General features: G+C 31.6%; 1 pseudogene; it reads right to left on the bottom strand.

The window, feature by feature from the left end:
- Nucleotides 1–10,227: 10,227 nt before the first annotated feature.
- On the bottom strand, nucleotides 10,228–19,835 carry LOC114367754 (annotated as a pseudogene).
- Between the last annotated feature and the right edge of the window lie 2,752 nt (nucleotides 19,836–22,587).

The following is a 22,587-nucleotide window of genomic DNA, read 5'->3' as shown; positions in this document are numbered from 1 at the left end:
AGGATGAAAGCCCACCTCGAAGCGAATGATCTCTGGGAAGCTGTTGAGGAAGACTATGAAGTTATTCCCTTAACGGATAACCCAACCATGGCTTAGCTGAAGAGTGATACTTTAAATAAATCAAGGAAGTCGAAGGTAAAAGCTACATTATTTGCCGCTGTTTTAGAAGAGATTTTTACTAGAATCATGCACCAAAACTCAGCATTTGAAGTTTGGAATTTCCTTAAAACTAAATATGAAGGAGATGACAAAGTTAAAGGTATGCAAGTGCTCAATCTAATTCGTGCGTTCGAGATGCAGTGAATGAAGGAGTCAGAGACAATCAATGAGTACACAAATATGCTTCTTAGCATTGCTAACCAAATAAGGCTGCTTGGTTCTGAATTTTTTGATTCTAGAATCGTTCAAAAAATACTTGTAACCTTTCCTGAAAGATTTGATGCTACTATATTTGTCATGGAAAATAGCAAAGATCTATCAAAAATCACCTTGACAGAACTACACAATGCCTTACAGGCTCAAGAACAAAGGAAACTGATGAGGAGTGAAGATTCTATGGAAGGAGCATTGCAAGCTAACTTACAAAGTAATTAAGGAGATAAAGACAAAAGGAGGAGTTTTAAGAAGAATTTCAACCCAAGTGTTACAGCTGGTGAAAAGAATAGGGACTTTCCTCCTTGCAAACATTGTAACAAGAAGGGTCATCCTCCTTTCAAATGTTGGAGAAGACCTGATGTAAAGTGTGGGAAGTGCAATAAACTTGGCCACCATGAAAGAATATGCAAAAGCAATTCTCAACAGAAGAACGATGCCCAAGCAGTAAGCAAACAAGAGGAAGAGCAGCAACTGTTCGTAGCATCATGTTTTACAAGCAGCAGTTCAAGCTCTAGTGATTGTTGGCTTGTAGACAGTGGTTGTACTAATCACATGACCAATAATGAAGAACTCTTTAGATATTTGGACAATTCACAAGTATCCAAAGTCAGAATTGGCAATGGTGATTACATTACTGTCAAAGGGAAAGGAACTGTTATTATAGAAAGTAGCACAGGTAAAAAACATTAGTTAGAATTTACTGAGAGTTGGGCAGCTACTTGAGAAGGGATTCAAAGTCTTCTTTGAGAACAAGCAGTGCACGATCAAGGATCCGTATGACAATGAGGTCATAAGAATTAAAATGAGAGGCAAGAGTTTCTCACTTGACCTAATGAAGGAGGAACAAGCAGCTTATACGGCTGCTATGACCAACACAGAGACTTGGCATAAGAGGTTAGGTCATTTTCATCACACGACAATTTTGAATATGCAAAAGAAGGAGTTAGTTCGTGGCTTGCCCCATATTGAGTTGAATCTACCAAGTTGTAAGGCATGTCATTTTGGTAAACAAGCAAAGCTTCCTTTTCAAAAGAAAGCTTGGAGAGCTAACATGAAGCTGCAACTCATACATACAGATGTTGTCGGACCTCATAAGGCTCCTTCACTAAATAGGAGTAAATATTACATTGTTTTTATTGACAATTATACACGGATGTGTTGGATCTATTTTCTTATGTTCAAGTCAAAGGTTGTAGGTGTGTTCTTCAAATTCAAGAACTGGATTGAGAACCAAAGTGGCTTGAGAATTAAGTTTTGAGGTCAGGTAATGGCAATGAATACACCTAAAATGAATTTGATAAATTTTGTGAGGAGGCTAGAATTGAGTATCAACTTACAACACCATATACTCCACAACAAAATAGGGTCAATGAGCGGAAAAATAGAACCATAATGGAGATGGTTAGATGTATGCTTCCTGAGAAGGAACTTCCCAAAGAATATTGGGCGGAGGCAACAATTGTTGTATTTTTGTTGAATAGACTTCCCACAAAAGTAGTTGATGGAAATACTCCTTTTGAGGCCTGGTATGACTTTAAGCCACAATTAAAAAATCTGAAAGTTTTTGGTTGTTTGTGTTTTACGAATGTACCACAAGTTAAGCGAGACAAGTTGGACAAAAGAGTGAAGCCCAACATATTTATCAAGTATAGCCTAACATCTAAAGCTTATAGAATTTTTCAACCTGACACAAGAAAAATTCTAATAAGTAGGGATGTAAGCTTCATGGAGAATGAGAAGTGGAGTTGGAACGATGAAAAAAAATCAGCAAACTGATGATTTGAATCAAGAAGGGTTAGTTGATCATTCTCCTGTTCGCAACACTAGATTAATTGCTGACATATATCAGAGGTGCAATGTTGCTATGCTTGAACCAGCAGGATATCAGGAAGCAGAAAAAGATCCTAAATGGAAGGATGCTATGTAGAAAGAGCTCGCTAGATCGAAAAAAATCAGACCCGGGAATTAGTTGAAAGACCTCAACATCAGAAGGTGAATGCAGATGCCTCAATTAACAAATATAAAGCAAGGTTAGTGGTAAAAGGGTATGTTCAAGTTTTTGGAGTAGATTATTTTGATACTTTTGCTCCAGTTGCAAGGCTAGATACAATCAGAATGTTACTAGCCATTGCAGCACAAATCAATGGAAGATTTATCAGCTTGATGTCAAGTCAGCCTTCTTAAATGGCTTCCTAAAGGAAGAAATTTATGTTGAGCAACCTGAAGGCTTTGATGCAAAAGGAGATGAAGACAAGGTGTATCTATTAAAGAAGGCACTGTACGCCTTGAAGCAGGCTCCAAGAGCCTGATATAGCATAATTGACGTATACCTACTGAAACTAGGCTTTGTTAAAAGCTTTAGTGAGTCTACTTTATATGTTAAAGGTGACAGTGATAATTTTTTTGTGGTATCCTTATATGTGGATGATCTCTTAGTCACTGGCAACAACATTGAGCTTATTCAACAATTCAAAGAAGACATGATGCAAGTCTTTGAAATGATTGATCTTAGAGAAATGTCTTATTTCCTCGTAATAGAAATCAAGCAAATAGAAAATGAAATATTCATTTATCAACAAAAGTATGTAAAGGAGATTTTAAAGAAGTTCCGCATGGGTAACTGTAAGAGTAAGAACACTCCTATGTGTCAAAAAGAAAAGTTGTGCAAGGATGATGGAACAACTAAAGTGGATGAGTTTGAATATAGAAGTTTGGTTGGCTGCTTGATGTATCTAACAACTACAAGGTCAGATATTATGAATGTTGTAAACTTTCTTTCAAGATTTATGAATTGTGCTAATGAGTCTCATCTTAGAGCTGCTAAAAGAGTTTTCAAATATGTTAAGGGATCTGTAAGCTTCGGTGTTAAGTTTTGCCTAACACCAAGCTTTGAGTTGCAAGGTTATTTTAATAGTGATTGGGTTGGGTCTTTAGATGACATGAAGAACACTCCTGGTTTTTGTTTCAACTTCGAATCAAGAATATTTACTTTGAGTTCAAAGAAGCAAGAAATTGTGACTCAATCGACAATCAAAGCAGAGTTCATCACTGCAACAACATCTGTTAATCATGCTTTATGGCTGAGAAAAATTGTAAATGATCTGCACTTAGAGCAAAAAACGAGTACCGAAGTCATGGTTGATAATCAAGCAGTTATAGTTATCTCAAACAATCCAATTTTTCATGGGAAGACCAAGCATTTCATCATCAAACTACTCTTCGTCAGAGATGTTCAGAAAGATGGTGCAGTTAGACTGAAGTATTGCAAAACTGAAGATGAACTGGCAAACATATTCACAAAGCTTCTTGCAAAAAGCAGATTTGAAGATTTAAGAGAAAGACTTGAAATTTGCACCTACTTGATGCAAAGAGGAGTGTTTGAACGTGTGCAAATGTGTGCATCAGTAGCTTTGATTCTTTATTTTTTATTTTCACGTAGTTGCTGAAGTTTAGCTAGTTAGTTTCTATTTTCTGTTTTTCAGTTTTTAACTCAATCTATTTAAGCAATATCTGATGAAATCAATAAAAGTGTGCATTTTTTTTATTTACAATATTCAGTTCTCCTCTTCTTTAATATATCTCCAACAGATTTATTTTGCACAAGAGTTATATTTAAAAGTTTTGTTGGATGGGATTTTGTTATCCTTGAGTAGGGTTTGGGGACCTACAAACTTGATTTCAATGCTGAAAATTTGCTTTGACAGCTAAATAGTTTTGGCACTTCTGTCTTGAGGTCATTTCATTATGGCATTATGTTGTTTAATATGTCTTGAGCCAACCTAGCAACCACTGTTACCTCGTGCAAGTTCTTGGAAGATTTTTTCATAATGCTAATGCTTTTTTTGAACAGTTGTATCTGTGTCATGGTTCCTATGCCAAATTTTGGGAGGATAATTAGAGTTTACTGAGAACTTGTTTGAACTCAAGAAAATAGTGTATGGTTTTCATAAATTATTTTTGGTGTATTTCAATAAATTTCTGTAACTTATTAAAACAAGTTCATTTTAGCTTCTTCCAATAATCTTCTTGTTATATTTATTTATAATATAAGTATTCGTGTAATAAGAAGTTATTCATTAACTATTTAATTAAGTTATTTACCTAAATGCATCATATAGAAATACTAATTTACTTGTCTTCTCTGTCCTGTTTATTTTGTGTTCTTTTCACCCATCCAATGTTTATTGTACTCAGGGTTCTGATAGTGAATGGAAATTTTACTTTACAAAGAAACTAAAGAGTAGAGAGAGTTCTTAGCTTCAGTCCTTTCACCTTTCACTTGTTTATTCTCATTTTTCGTTCAAAGAAGATTGGAGAATTTAAACTATGGCTTCCTCTTATGTGCTCTCTTTCAAATTCTTTTTTCAGTTTCTTAAACATTCTTCTTAGTCCTATTTTTCACAAGCCCACAAAGTTCTCTTCTAGTCTCCGTGTTCTATTTTTCTTAGACTGCTATTTGAATTGGCCTTAATTTTTTTATGGGATGTAGTATTTATAAGTTTGAACTTGACATTGAGTTTTAAAAAATTATTTGTGTCATGTCTTGCATGCAGCTTGAGGAGCAAGTTGCTGAGGTTCAAAAGTACTACAGTACCATCAATGATCAAGTTAATAATGCCAAAGACAAAAGCCAGGAGAAGCATGTTATTGGCACCAAAAGGTCACGACAAGGTGGATCAAGTAAGGAAGCTAATTCTTCAAACACAATGAAAGAGGTTATGCACCAGTTTTCCACAATATTCCATCAGGCAAGTGCAAATACCTTGCAACTATTTTTTGTATTTCATATTTCAATTGTGGGGTTAAGATATTACAATTTACAATCTTGGACCTACATTGGAAATTGGTCATACACCACTTGAGTCAATAATCTTTCTACTGGACCTACATGAATTGAACTTGAACCATTGATCAATAAAAAGAATTTGGTCAGCTTTCAATGATAGACAACGTAAATTGTTTTACTATTAATTAGTTGTGCTCATTCGCCATATGGGGCTTGTGTTGAAATTTCATAGCTTCCCTTTACTAAGTTCGGATCATACACCCACTTGTCATCTTTCCTATGAGGCTCCATTTGACCATGTCAGAACTTTGTCTTACCTGAGTATCAGCCTAGTTACTCATTTATTGAGTTATTCTTTGTTTCCTAACATCAATTTACCTGCCCGGCTCCCTAATATTTAACCAATTTTTACTTATTTTTTCACTTGCTTTTGTTAATCTTGGTTTTCTTATATACAGTTTTACTTTTGGTTCTTCTCTTCATGCCATTAATGTACAAAAATGTATTTTAAGTTTTGCTCTTCAATTTTAGTATTTTGCATTCTCCCTCTGGATTTTATGTAGTTTTTTCTTTTCCAAGTACTGTAACTGTCTTTTAGTTATCGATGCAATACTTTTATTTTTCATTTCTTCCTTGCTTTGTTTGTCACTGTATTTTCTCTAAGCCTTAGGATATGTGTTACTAACTAATTCTTTAAAAAAAAAACTTTAATTTTCAAGTTTTAGTATATGGTAAATATATTCAGACACTATTTGGTGTGATTTGTACAGAAAAAAATACATTGCTAAAAAGCTTTAGTTTGTTTTGATCTAATCATGACAATTTCAAGCTTCTTTAAAACTGGGACCGGCATTTTGAATGGTAGTCATTTATAATAATTTTGTTTAGTTTTATCTTTTACTTAAATTTTTTATATGAGCAGGTTATTCTAAGGTTTAAATGTATCACAAGATACTTAGAAAATTTACAAGTTATCTTTGTCGTTTTTCTGTTGAATCTTCCAAATTGACTGTGCCAAGTTTCCTGCAGAAAATAAATAGTGATACATTTTTATTTTTTCTCAGATAACTCAGCATAGATGGGCTTGGCCCTTCATGGATCCTGTAGATGTTGAAGGTCTTGGGCTGAGTGACTATTATCAGGTATTTAAGTTTTTCTTTTCTTTTTAAAGCTTTTCTCTTGATTTAGACTATAAATATCTAGGAAAAAAAGAAGGCTATAAATATATTATTTATATTTATATAAATGACATTTGAAATCATTTTTTAACATAAAAGCATGTATTCTTGTACACTTACAGAAAAAAATGTTTAAATAATTGTTTGGTCATTGTAACTGGTGGCCTTTTTTACTTGTTAAAAGTTTACATTTTATATCAGAGTTCTTTGTTTGCTGTTTCCTTCTAAAAGTGAATTTGTTCATATAATTTTCTTTCCCTAGATTATCGAAAAGCCTATGGATTTCGGTACGATAAAAAGGAAAATGGATGCTAAGGATGGTTCTGGTTATAAGAACGTGCGTCAGATATATTCTGATGTCACCCTGGTTTTTAAGAATGCAATGAAATACAATGATGAAAAAACTGATATCCACATTATGGCCAAGACATTGCGGGAAAAATTTGAGAAGAAATGGCTGCAGCTATTACCTAAAGTTGCTCAGGCGGTAATTTGCTTTTCCAAAATATTTCCCTCTATTTTGGATGAATGGAACTTTCTTATATATAATTTTGGAGGCTTCACATACAGAAATAGTCAAATAATAGTGATTTTAGTCATCCTATGACCTTCACCTTTTTCTTGTGATTATTTCAGGAAAGTGAAAAGGAAGAAGCACGTGCACTGTTGAAAGCGAAGCTTGCTGAAGAAGCTGCTTATGCCAATATGACAAAGGATATAAGACATGCGGTTGATTTACTATTTTCTTGTTAGAGTGTGTGAAAAATTAGTAATTGTTTATGTATTACTTTAAAGTATATCAGATGTTTAATGTGTTTGATTACATGTTGTTTCAGCTGTGCGATGTTGATGAGCAGTTAAAGAATCTCAAAGAAATGGTGATTAAGAAGTGCAGGTTCGTGAACATGTTTTTTTTAAGATGTTGTCCCTTATTAGTTAGTATTACTTGGTGATCAAGGTCAAATTGCAATAAACAAGTATCATATGCCATCTTTTTGTTTACTGTCCTGGCTTTAACGTTGATAATAAAATTTTGTTAAAATCTTGAGAGTATGAATGAGATTAAATTCAAAATGGTGCTTGAATTTTTAGAGATTTACCAGAACCTCCAAGAAGATTTGGTGAAAATGTATACCCCTGCACTGCATTAACTTGCCTGTCCCACTCATGATGTTGAAATTTTCTGTTATATTGAGTGTGTCATTCTGGGGTTCCTTGTGGTTTATTGCTTAGGTAAATAAATGTTTTTGAATTAGTTTTTTACTTTTCTAAATTAACTATGAAAAATCCATAGTTTGTTAAAGGTTCGAGCACAGTTCAATCTAATTAACAAATATTTGGTCCAGCAATATTTGATCCTTTTAAGTACATGACTTTTGTTTGCTATGTTTTTTGTTTTTCCATGTTGTGGCATTGGGTTGATTATGTGTATGTGTTGGCAATATTGCAGGAAACTATCAACTCATGAGAAACTGGCACTTAAGAAAAATTTAAACAGACTGAATGGTGATAATCTCCTCAAGGCAATGGCCATAATTCATGAGATTGACCCAACCTTCCAACATGATGCTCCACAGGTCGACCTTGACCTTGATTGTCAGGTTTATAACGCTACCCTATAGCTACTAAAGTATGTTTAGCATGTTTGGATTAGATTCAATTTTCCTATAGAATCAATTCCAAAGTCAAGTCGAGAGAGTCAGAGCAACAAATAGTTGCTTCTACTTTTTCAATTTTTCACCTGATTTTGGGGGCTAAAATCAAAAGCTATCCGAACATGCTAGTTGTCATTCATTTTTATTTTTTTTAAGTTTGTCTGTCCTATCCTAAGTTGTTTTGTTTAGTAAGTGCTTTTGAGCTACTCACCAATTTGACTAGTTTATGCAGAGTGACTTCATACTGTGGAAACTAAACATGTTTGTCAAAGAAGCACTGGAAGATCAGGACAAAGCTGTTGCTGAGGACATGGCTGTTAACCACAATGTTAACACTCAGGACCAGAAAAACACCAACAAAAGGAGGAAACTGTGACTGTGATTTGGTTGCCAAAGAGATCTGTGTGAAGAACTGAATAGCTATGTACTTTGTGACTAACTTGTGCAGTGCACAAGGGATTATCTTAGATTCGATTGAGCTGCATATGCTCAGCAAACTTTTGGAGTGTTTGACATGCATAGCTTAGACCAATGTCACATTTAGTAATTAAGATCTTTTTATTTCGACAACTTTCAGCATATTCAAGCAGGTTTTTTTATTTGATAAAACAGTTTTTATTTTTAATTATAATTATAAAAATATCACTTTGTTTTTTCTCTTTATTTTTTATTTTCAAAGACTTATTCAAAAAATGGTGGAAATAACATTTTTAATTGTCAAGCTTATTTGATTCCACACTGTGGATGTTGTTTTTCACCTTAATTTAGAAGCAAATAGTTATAGCTTTCTTGTTTTTAAGCACAATGCCACCTTTTACCCCGTTACAGTTTATTCGTATTTTTCTCTTGGAGCTTTGTTAACAAAATAAAAATTATAAAAGAAAACTTCGATGGTAATTTTTGTTCTGGTAAAATGACTTAGTTGCAAATATATAAGTGAAATAACTTCTAGAGTATAATTTTTATTCGAAAAAATAATCTTTTTTTTAATTAGTCAATTCATTTAATTCACTTCCAACGATTGCACATTCGTTATAGATTATAAACATTTTACTACAGCAAAAAATATGTGAAAGCATACATATCTAGTGGAACAGTGACTATGAAATGAAGAGAATGGTTATATTTTTTCATATCAAGCCATGATATGACCCAACCAACAATTACATAGAACTCAGATAATACTAAAGGTCAGCAAACCTAATCCATCGTATCTTAATTTGTACCATACAATCATTTGAAAACCAACTTTAAATGGGCAGCAAATGTATCCATTTAATATGCCTAAAAACAGTGAAGATCAATACTAATTTTCTAGCCACATTTAAGCTGAATTGGAGGAAACCAGAAGAAAAATGGATTGAATAATGTAATGCACCAAAAGACAGGTAGCTCACGGGAATAAGCACTTTAACTTTTACTTTCAAGATTTTAAAACTTGTTCAATATTACAATTAAAACCACATTGATTATATGCGTGCTTGGTTATGGATCAACAATGTAGTTTTTCTCGTCCATCCAAAAGCTTTATGTTATAACTTTCATGTCATCTTTTCAATGGAGGTTATATACTCACCTGCCTAAAGTCTTTTTCGAAGATGAACATTGTGTCTAATCTCTCACAAGATAAATGCTCTTAGACACATTCTTTCAAACACATTCTTTCTTATTTATTGAAATTTTTTGAAAAATACTAAAAATTATGGGTTGCACATATTATCAAATTACTTTCTCTTATAATTTTGTAGTTTCCAATAAATATCAATCAATAATAATGCGTGTTAAAATAAATATATTAGAGAATGTATTGTTAGTAATCTTCTCTCCCACAATATTAATATATGATTGCGATAAAATGGCTATCACAATTTAAAAGCTTGATTACTTCATTTCATTCATTACCTAAAACCAACATTGATCCCTAGTCACCATCAATTTACCCTTATATGTGTTAAAAGGAGTGTGCTGCTAGCACTCTTCTCTCCCACAATATTAATGATTGCGATAAAACCACAATCACAATTTAAAAGCTTGATTACTTCATTTCATTCATTACCTATAACCAACATTGATCCCTAGTCACCCTGCAAAAGTCGATTTACCCTTATATGTGCTAAAATAGTGTGCTGTTAGAACTCTTGCTCCCACAATATTAATGATTGCAGTAAAACCACAACCACAAAGCTTGATTACTTCATTTCACTCATTACCTATAACCAACATTGATCCCTAGTCACCCTGCAAGAGTCATTTTATCCTTATACAACTTCAATAACTCCTCAGTTTGTTTCTCATCATGACCATATATAAACTTATCCAAGAACAACTTTTCATCACACTTAAATATCCCACCCAAGCTCACCTTTACCATTCCTTTTGACTTCAAAACAAGAACAACAGACCCCCTCGGAACAATCTGTTTCCCAAAGCTTAAGGACAACACCACCGAACACCTAGCAACATGAGAAGCCTCAAAGCCCAGCTCATTCACCAAAAAACTCATGACACTCTTCAATCTTCCCTTACGAGAGAGACATACATAAGGGATGCAATCTAAACGCTGCAAAAACATCATCATCACTCCAACCCACTTCCTATACACACCCTCCTTCCACGCCCACGTAGCCCTGCTCACACACAGCTTCACATGAACGGCTTTAACAAATTGCAACTTCAAAGGACAAAACCCATTTCCTTCACTTGTGTAACACCCGTTTTTCATATAATATATAAAGATTTTTATTTAAAAATTAATAAAGTTTTTAGAAATTAAATAAATGATAAGAAAGGGTTTTTGTTAATTAAAATAAGGGTTTCATAGTATTAAAAAATAAATAAAGTAAAATGATATTTTAGAAAATAAAAGGATGTTTTAATTGGTTATTTATTTAATGAAAGAGTAAAATAGAGTTCATTTTTATAAAATAATAAAATAAAGAGAAGAATAAAGTAAATAATAGGCTCAGAGTATCCTAGCTATAAATAGAGATGCATAAGATCAGTTTTTATAATTAGGATACGTTCCTACGACCTTTCTCTCTTTTTTCTCTCCCAAAATCATTTCTTTTTCCCACATACACCTAAACATGTTCCATAAAGGATTAATTTTTGGTTGTTTTATGAAATTCAATTTTGTTTGCATGTTTTTAATCGCAAATTGACTGTGTTTGATGGACCAATTGATGTTCCAATGTGAAATTGTTGTGAAATTGATATGTTTTTGTATTGAGAGTGAACCCTAAAAATTGAGTTTTTTTTCTAATTAACCGTGAATTGATGAAATTAAGTAAGGAGTGATATATTGTAAGAAAGAATGAGATATTGATCTTGTATTTCCCCTTTTCGTGTTTCTTAAGTTTTTTTTATATAGTTTGGAATTAGAATAGGCTAACGGAATGGCATTCTCGATTATTATGAAATTAACGTAAATTGATGAAATTAAGTAAGGAGTGATATATTGTAAGAAGGAATGAAATATTGATCTATATTTCCCGTTTTCGTGTTTCTTAAGTTTTTTTTTATATAGTTTGGAATTAGAATAGGCTAACAGAATGACATTGTCGATTATTATTTTAGTTTTAATATTTAGTATGAGTTTATATATTTTATATTGTTATTCTTTAAAATTGGCCAAAGCCTATTTAACTATAAGGTTCTTCGAAAGTTTTAGTGAATCTTTAGTGCAGTTTTGTTTAATTATATTTCACTTTGTAAATTCATGATTAAAATATTTATTTTAGTTATTTATATATTGTGCATGTTTATATATGTAATACTATTTGTATATTATAAAATTGTGATTAAGATTAAGTATAAGTGGCAAGTTGAGCATGTATTAATTAGTGATATACACGTAAACATGTGATGGTGGATTGTGATGTTGTGAGATGTTAAAATTGTGGACATGGGATATGGTTGTAAATAAGTATGTGGTTAATACTTGATGTGATATTACTTGTGTTGTAAGTTGTGAATTATACAATAATTCGATTGGTGTTTACCTTGAAAAAAGTGTTTATGTGCGAGGTATTAAAAGAAAAGTGTAGGGTTCCAAGTTAGGAACCTAAGGTGTTAAATTATAGCGCAATGTGTTAAACATGTTTGAAAACAAGTGTGAGATCGTGAGTATTGTATAATTCATGAGCTATGAGATGTTAAATTGTGGACATGGGATATGATTGTGAATAAGCGTGTGGTTAATATTTGATGTGATATTACTTGTATTGTGAGATGTGAATTATACAATAATTTGACTAGTGTTTATCTTGAGAAAATTGGTTATGCGCAAGGTGTTAAAAGGAAAGTTTATGGCTCCAAGTTAGGAACTTGAGGTGTTAAATCGTAGCACAATGTGTGAGGTGTTAAAAGGAAAGTGTAAGGTTTCAAGTTAGGAACCTGAGGTGTTAAATTGTGACGTAATGTGTTAAACGTGTTTAAAAATAAGTGTAAGATCGTGGGTATTGTATAATTCATGAGCAGTGTCTGCATGTATAATTCATAAGCATTGTATGCATGTAAAAGTTGTTTTAGGGGTTGGACCTAAATCAGAAAGGTGATACCCTAACAGATTTTTCAAATTCTAGACCTTAGGTGTAAATACACTCAGTTTGAGTACTCCTTTATGTGACACAATCTACCTTACACATAACATATATGTACTAATAATAAAAGGAATAGAAATGCATAATTAATTAAAAGTTTTAAAACACGTTTGAATAAAAGTATTTCAAAAAGGGTAAAAGGTTCACACTCGCTTTTTGAACATCATAATAGAACTTATCCAAATAAATAATAAAATCATCTCTACTCAAAACAAGGTCGTTCATACTAAATGAAAAGAAGTCAAACTAATAGTGGAAAACATAAAACAACTATACTATTCATAAAACTGTAACATATGAAATAAAACCACATGCCCTGATGTCATATATATCAGAGCATTTTCCTGAAAAAGGCTAAGTCTCTCCATCTCTAGCATGGAACTCGTCACCCAAAACAGTCCAAACACAAACACACACCGGGAATAAGTTATCACATTCATATATAATAAAATACTAAAGCATGTGAAACATATAAATACATAGAGCTGAATTTACATAAACAACAACACTTCACCAAATCACACAGAAGTATTCACACTTACTCAAGTTCACACACTCCAAAAAATAACATCAAAACCCCAATCGTTAACTCAATGAATAGTATTTACCCCCAAGGTCTAGACTCCGACGAGTTCATCAGGGTCTCTCCTTCCTGATTTAGGTCCAACCCGGAAAATATTTTAACACACAGAGTCTACCTATAAATTATGCAATACACCCAACTACTCAATTGTTTTCAAAATCTCAATTATTTTCAAAATTATTTTAACTTGTTGCGCCTCAAGTGATTAAACTCATCGAGTTCCCATAGTAAAACTCATCACATATTAACTCGTCATCCTTAAAGGGTCTGACAGTTGTGTGAATGCACAATTCATAGCTTACAACTCATTGCATATAATATCTCAATATACATGTATCTCACAATTCATCACATACTCAATTTATCACTTAATCCACGTCAAGTTCATTTATACATCTTCATAACATTCATAACAATATTCATAAGATACAACATACACATACGCATATATAACGATCAATCCATAATATTTCCAATTTCATGACAATAAACATTTTCAAAATCATGCTATAATAAAACTATGATATCCTAAATATCAATTTATAATATAAACATACACCTATAATCAAATATATATATATATATATATATAATAGTAGACTAACTTTGTCGCATTCTTGTACTTAATTTGTTTTAATATAGCATAACTATTATTGTAACATTCATGAACCCGTAAACATAGAATAGCTAATGCATGCAAGTGGAATTCGTACACACTAAAATGACTTCAACACAATGTGTAATATCAGTTGCAAACTCATTTTTTGTCTAGACTTGAAACAATTACTGACATGGTCTATATACTTTATTTCTACATTGTATCACACCGCTGCATTAGACTTTCAAATCACCTAAATTTTCCAATGTGCTTGTATAAAGAAAATCACGAAGCATAATTAACAAAATTCAAACAAACTTCGACAAGAATAATCGTTATATAACGATTATCACTAGGTACAAATTATATATAATTAGAATAAGTCACCCTTTAAGAATTATATATAGTGAATGATTAAATATAACCCATCACAATTCCTAATAGGCAAAAAAAAAATCATGAAACACACTCAAACACCAGAACATATCATTTCATAACAATTTCATATCGGGACATCAATTGGCCCATGAACACAATCAATTTATGAATAAAAGCATAAAAACATAATTGAATTTTAAAAAAATAGTCCAAAATAACCCAAAATTGATCCTCTAGAAATCTCTACACGTTTTCATTCTAATCCACAAGTGTGACTAACTCATTTCTTACCTCGATGCAGTCGCTCAAGTGTTCTCCGTTAGCAATGGTGACATTTTTGGTACTCTCTAGAACTCCTCCTCTAGTTGTTCTATTAGGGTTTTTGAGCATCAGAGGAAAAGGAACAGAAAATGTAGAAAATGTTTTGTAAAATTGCTCTAGGGTTAAAAGTTTCTTTATATAGTGAGAAATCAGATGACTTAATTCTTATTCATATTTTTCTAGTTTATTTTATTAATTATTAAAAAACTATTTTCTCTCTATTAAATAAATAAAAAAAATGCATAAATAAACCTCTCTTATTTTCTAAAGCATTCTTTTTATTTTCTAAAGAGTCATATTTATTATTTATTCTAAACCTCTATTTTTTTAAATAAAAACTTATTTATTTTGTTTTAAAACCCCTTTTAATTAATTTTTTTAACAAAGAAAACGGGGTGTTACACTTTTAGCCTATGTTGATCCAATATGGTTGGTGTAACATCCCATTTTTCGTAAATAAATTAAAAAGGATTTTTATTTATAAATAAATAGAATTTTAGGAAAAAATGATGAGGTTTTTATAATTAAAAAAATAAGGAGAAATAACTTTATTAAAATAATAGTTTGAAGGAGAAAAAAAAAAGGAAAGATATTTGATAGATTCATTTTATAGGAAATAAAATAGAGTATTTGTTTATAGATTAATAAACAAAGAAAAATAGAATAAATAATAGGCTATGAGTACCCTACCTATAAACACAGACATGCTAGGTCAGTTTTGACGATAGGCTCTACGTCTTCTATTCCTCTCAATTTTGTTTTTTCTTTTCCTCCTCCCAAAACCCTCTCTTCTTCCCACATATACTCAAACTTGTCTTAGTAAAACAACGATCTCGAATTCTTTAACCGTTGAATTGTCATGAAACTTGAGCACCAGGTTTGGAACTCATTTCTGAACATTCTCACCGTTGGAAATTAGGAAAGCATGTTGGAGCCGAGAGAAATACACTTCGCATCGTAGCTTTTTCCTTTCCCGTAGAAACCCAAAACTATCCCAGTAAACCTATGATCCCGACCTCATTAACCGTTGGATCTTCATGAAATTTGGACACCAGGTTTGCAATTCACTTTCTCATGTTTTAACCGTTGGGATTTGCATAATAATGTCTTTGGAGGAAGAAATATTCATCACACATAAACAATGGAATAAAGGCTTCAATCTCTTCTCCTCTCTCTAACGCTTGGAAATCCTATTAGAACAATCAGAGGAAAAGCTTGAGGAATCTCAAGAAAATGTTAGAGATGTCATTATCGTTGTCAAAATACACACGTGAGCCTACTTAGAGGTAAGGGATGAGTTATTCACAATTGGGAAGTAGTGAGAACATGTGTAGGGATCCTTAGAGTATCAATTAGAATAGGTTTTTGGGGTGTTTTTGCAAATTTTGATTCTATCCTTACAATTATAATTGTGAATTATATATGTTTGACGAACCAATTGATGTCCCAATGAAAAATTGTTGTGTTCTAAATTGAGTTCTTTTTATTAACGTGAATTATACTCTAAATAATATTCTTTAATGACTTATTTTATACAAATTATTATCTTATTCTATATTTTCCCACGATGATGATCAACATGTTATGTGTGTGTGTGTGTGTGTATATATATATATATATATTTACTATATATATATGTTTTGTGTCATGCAAATATTATTATTTTGTGATGTGTATATGAGTTATGAGGTATGATAAATTATTATAATGAGATTATAATATTGTTATGGAGATTGAGTAGTGCAAAGTGAAATGTGTCAATTTCCGAGATACATATAAACCTGAGATGGTTGATTGTGACATAATGAGATGTGAAATTGTGAACATGAGTTTTAGTTGTGAATAAGTGTGTGGTTAACACTTAATGTGACATTACTTGTGATGTGAGCTGTGAATTGTACAATAACCCGACCAGTGTTTATCTTGAGAAAAGTGTTGATGTGCAATGTTAAAAGAAAAATGTGGGTTTCCTATTTAGGAACCAATGTTAAATTGTAGTGCAATGTGTTAAACGTATTCGAAACACGAGTGTGAGGTCGTGGGTATTGTATAATTCATGAACAATGTCTATAAATTGAATATGTGATGAATTGTGGAATAACATGTTACTTTGAGATTATAATATTGTTATTTGAGATTGAGTATAAGTGCAAAGTTGAACATGTGTTAATTTGTTATATACATGTAAACTTGAGATGGTTGATTGTGACATAATGAGATGTGAAATTGTGAACATGAGTTTTAGTTGTGAATAAGTGTGTGATTAACACTTGATGTGACATTACTTGTGATGTGAGCTGTGAATTGTACAATAACCCGACCAGTGTTTATCTTGAGAAAAGTGTTGATGCACAGTATTAAAGGGAAAGTGTAGGTTTTCTATTTAGGAACCAATGTTAAATTGTAGTGCAATATGTTAAACATGTTTGAAACACGAGTGTGAGGTCATGAGTATTGTATAATTCATTAATAGTGTCTACATGCAAAAAAAATTTTAGGGGTTGGACCTGAATCTGGAGGGAGAGGTCCTGACGGACTCTTTGGAGTGTAGGTCTTGGGGGTAAATACACCCGGTTTGAGTGCTCCTTGAAGTTTGTGTCGATCCCACATGGTTGAAGCATTCTCACAAAATAGCGTGACCCTAATTGGTCTCCCTGTGATTTTACTTAGTGAGAGTGACCTAACATACTCATTTTGTTGTGTGTCTTGTTATGTACTCCTAATCGCCCCAGGGTGGTTTTCCACTAACATAGTGTCACATTGCATATAGGCTTAAGTCTTAGTATATCTGTTGCATAACACTTGCTAATTATTTATTATGAAATTGATGAGTGTTATTATGTCTTAATCGAAGTGTGTGATTCATGTGTAATGTGATTGATGATTGAAAAGTGAATTTTAAATGACAAAGTAGTGGAATTACGTGAGTTATGTTTAAATTGTATCTTATTTATATGATATGTATATTTAGTTATCTTGTTTCTCTATTAGTTAGGAATGTGATAACTTACTCCCAATGTGTTGTTTGTGTTTGGATCTTGTGATGATCTCGAACTTTGTGTTCAGGAAAACAGATGACTTGGTGAATTGCTTTAAGGAACCTTGTGCGGAAGGACGTCGGGACACAATGCTCTAATAGGATGTGACATTGGGGCATAAGTTTCTATATTAATTGCATGAAGTCTTGAACGACCTTATTTTAAGCCGAGATGATTTTAGTATTTATTGGACAAGTCATTTTATGATGTTAGAAAAGTGAATGCGAGTCTTTTACCATTTTGAAATGTTTTTATTTAAATGTATTTTAAAAAATTTTAATTAATTATGAATTTGTATTCCTTTTATTATTAATACATATATGTATGGGGTAGAGGGTGTCACAGTTGGAGCATTCTCGCAAAACAGAGTGATCATTACTGGTCACCTTATTATTTCATTTAATGAAAGTGACTTGACATGCTCATTGTGTGGTGTGTCTTGTTAGGTACTCTTAGGTGCCCCGGTGTTATTTTTTCATTGATATGGTATCACATTGTATATAGGATTAAGTCTTAGTGTATTTGTTGCATAACGTATGTGCAATGATCATTGTGACTTGCTACGTGATGGTGGGTAATGAATCGTGTGAGTGTGAGATATTGTATTGTACTTGAGATGTGTTGTTTTGAACACATGATTAATGTAAAGGTGTGAAATGTGATTTTGTGATTAAATCCTTGAAACAAGTGATGTTATGCAATGAATGGTAAAATGATATGAATTGTGTTAAGTTGAGCTTGTGATACTTATACAATGTGTGTATGTGTGTGTGTGTGTGTGTGTGTGTGCCTTCATTTATCTCTACCTGTTTAGAAATGTGATAACTCACTCCATGTGTGTTGTTTATGTTTGGATCATGTGATGATCTCGAACCTTATGTTCGTGGGAGTAGATGGTTAGGTGAATTACTTTAAGGAACCTTGTGCTGGATGAGGCCAGGACACAATGCTCTAATAGGATGTAACATTAGAGAATAAGTTTATGTTTTAATTTCATGATGTTCCAAATATGTCATTTTACTTTATTTGATTATGCTGCTTAACTTAAATTATTTTTTTTTGTAAACTTGAACGACCTTATTTTGAGGCGGAAATATTTCTGAGAAGTTTTATTTGGTAATAGTGAAGCGAATGTGAACCTTTCACCCACGTGGATTTACTTACGATTTTATTGAATAAAATTGATTTAATTAGATTCCACATTTTACATATGTTTTTCCCATTTATATGCATATTGGGGTAGAAAGTGTGAGTTGAAACAAAAACTCATGTCCCAATGTCACATCCTATTAGTGCATTGTGTTTCATCGTCCTCTAGCACAAGATTCTTTAAAGTCATTCATTAAGTCATATGTTCCCACAAACACAAGGTTCGAGATCATCATAGGGTCTAAGCACAAAAAACACATAGGGAATGAGTTATCACATTTCTAACTAAAATATGGATAAACAAATACATGAGCAAAATAAATTATAAAAATATTTATAACATAGTTCAACTTAATACAACCCACGTCACTTCACCACTTTATCATTTAAAATTCATTTTTCAGTCACCAATTTAAGATTCCTCAAATTTTTCCTTTGATTCTTCTATTACGATTTCCAAGCATTAAAGAGAAGGAGAAGAGATCATATCCTCCATTTCACTGTCTTCGTGAGAGGGACATTTCTCTTTCCACATACATTATTCGCAAATCCCAATGGTGGGGATGTGTGCAAAATGAGTTTCGGACCTAGCTTTCAAATTTCACGATGATCTAATGGTTAACGAGTCCAAGATCATACTAAGATATGTTTGAGTGTATGCGGAAAAAAGAAAGGATTTTGAAAGAGGAAGAAGGAAAAATGAATGAATGTGAGAGGAAGAGAGCGTAGAGAAGTATCGTAAATGTAAAATTGACTTAATATGTCTCTATTTATAATTATGGTTCTCTCAGCCTATTATTTACTCTATTTTTTTTTATTTTATAAAAGATACTCAATTTTACTCCCTATCAAATAAATAAATAAAATATTTTTTTATTTTCTAAGAACATATATTTATTTTATTTACCTTAAAATTATTATTTTAATTAATAAAACTATTTCTTTGTATTTATTTAATTATAAAGACCTCATTATTTTCATAAAACTCTATTTATTTTAAAATAAAATTATTTTTAATTTATTTTACGAAAAATAGAATGTTACAGAGAGAGTCACATTCTACATAGACTCCTTAAACTGCTTAGGGGTTGCTCTCATCATACGAGGAAAATACTCCATCAGTCTAACAATGAGGGACTCAAGGACTACCTCTTCCTTCAAATGTTCAAGATTTCATGCTAAAGTGTTGCCATGTCGTAGCAAATGTCTGCGTAGTAGACATCAGTTTTCATTAACGTATGGTGGTTGTGGAATAAACCATCAATTTCATCCTCCAAGTATTACTTTCTCCCTCTAAGTAGTTCTAAAGTAATAAAACGGATAAGACACCATTTTAGTCCTCAAAGAAAGTGTGAAAATTGTCACATTAATATCTAAAACTAAGAAAATTCAAAATAAATCTCTAGAATGTGAAATAAGTCTATAAACTTATGTACTCATTGTCACTTTAGTCCTTAAACATATGTTAATATTATCACTTAAATCACTTGACATTTTAAATTTTACACTAAAGTAAATGACAAATTGCACGTTCAAGAGTTATTGTTTGAACCTTTTCACTTTCGAGGGCTAATGTGATATCTATGTATGCTTTCAGGAACATGAATAGGTAAATCACCATTCTAATCCTAAACCTTGTCACGAGTCTACCAAATCAAGAAAATTTCAAATAAATTCCTAAAATTGAAGTTATTTAATATGTCTCTAAATTTAATCAACTTATGATGTCTAAATATAAATTAATATTATCACTTAAGTTAGACGTTGTATGTAATGGTTGGAACAATATAATTGACGATTTACACTTTTAGGAACTTGTTTTGAATTTCCTTAATTTTGGGAATTAAACCGCCCTCTCTCTTTTAAGAAAAAAAAATAGATGATTTACTCTAAAACTATTTAAGTAATTACTTATCACTTTAGTCCTTAAGTTGATGTATTTAAATAAGGGTAAAACACCATTTTGGTTCCTTAAAGTGTAAAGGATTATCACTTTAGTCCCGAAACTAAAAAAAATCATAACAAGTTTTTAAACTTAACTACTTATTATCACCTTATTCTTAAAGATATGTTAGTAGTATCACTTAGGTCATACCATTTTTTATGTTTCTACTAAAGTGATTGACAGATCAGGGAATTTTTTTGTTTTTTATAATTTGTTCTTCTTTGAGAGCTAATGGAACAATGCTATACACTTTTAGGGGTTTAAATGGCATTTTACCCATTTAAGGCTTAAATATCTTTTTAGTCATTGTAATTTAATGATTTTTTATTTTCCATTCTTACAAAATTATTTTTTTAATCATTATAAATTATGTTTGTTTTGTCTTTTATTTTTGCAGTGTTTAGATAATGTTTTTTTCACTCTTCAAAGTGTTATATAAAATGTTTTAAGGACTAAAAAAATATATAATTTATAAAAACAAAAAACAAAAAAATAATTTTGTAAGAAAAAGAAACAAAATAGCATTAAGTTACAAGAACTAAAATATATTTAAACTTTATCTAAGAAGTGATACACATACAATAATTGATACAATATTATATTTTGAATTTATCTTTCTCTTTCACCCTATCATTTATTACATTTCAAATTTAAATTTATCCACATTTATCTCTCTTAATTGTATGTTTTGTTGTACAAGTATAATTTCTCATTTTGTAATACTTTGTATTTATTCCTACTTATAAAAAAAATTAAGTTTAAACATCAACTTGAAGAATTTTTTCACAGTTAGAAGATTACTTGACTTTATAGAACTATTTAGCATTTTAGCTATTGATGGGTTGAATTACTGACCTGTGGTAAGAAGGAAACATGTTGCTGAAGAAATCAAAGCAGGGGATGATCTGTCTATGCAAGTTTGAGGAAGCGGATGACGGCGTCGGATGTCTGGTGGGTCAACTACCAGTTTTTGGCCTAGACATGGAAGAGAACGAACGAGAGCGAGAGATGGGTGTGTGAGGGAAACAATGGTGTGTAGTGTGCACTTTGGTTATGCATTCTACCCTAACCCTAACCCTAACCCCTCAAATAAATAAGGGTGAATGGACTTAGTCCCTCAAGCTTAAAGAACAAAATTCTAAATTAATTAATTAAAGTTTGGAAAACTTAAAGTTTGGGTAAAATTTAAGTTTGTAAATATATCCTGAATGTTTGGATTTCTGTTACAAAAGCAATTTTGAGAAGAAAAAAAAATAATTTAGGTCTTGCTAATTAATGTTTTTAGAATATTGATTAAAAAGTTAAACGAAAAAAAATATTTATTATGAATATCATAAAAAAGTATAAAAAAATCAGGAGCAATACATTTGCCAAGTAATTTTACCAATGGATTAGGATTCTTACTTTTACTTTTATCCATTGAATTTGCTTTCATTTTGTTTTTCCTACTAAACGTTGTTTGCTGCTTCTTTGAAATTGAGTTTTTAAGTATAATTTTAGTCTCAAACATACTTTTGGAGAATAATCAAGTATTATCTCAAAATTCATTTTTTTTCTCGAACATATTGCTCCTACCAAAAATTCAAACGCATCCTTAGTATTTTTTTATTTTTTTTTTTTGGAATTCACCCTTGATATCTCAACCTACTAGCTTCAGTTACTACTAACTTATTTAACAAGAAAGACACCTTTAACCGGCAGTAGTAGTGGTGTAATAATAATGACACTATTAACAGTGAACAAATACAAGTATGCAACACCTTACACACACCCCAAAATAGAAAAAAAAATATTTAATAATAAAACATTTCAAAATTATCATGTGCGGCTAAAAAATAATAAACAGTCATGCATGATAATTTTGAAATTCTTTGTTATTAAGTAAATATATTATTGCCTTATTATTTTGTAATTGATCATCACAAGGGATGAAAATCACTCGTGAAATTATAGGACTCTCGAAGAATAATTACAAAACAA

The sequence above is a fragment of the Glycine soja genome, chromosome 9 (genome assembly GCF_004193775.1).
Source record: "Glycine soja cultivar W05 chromosome 9, ASM419377v2, whole genome shotgun sequence".
NCBI classification, from domain to species: Eukaryota; Viridiplantae; Streptophyta; class Magnoliopsida; order Fabales; family Fabaceae; genus Glycine; species Glycine soja.
The sequence above is the reverse complement of the archived record's forward strand: the minus strand, read 5'-3'. Positions and strand labels throughout refer to the sequence as shown.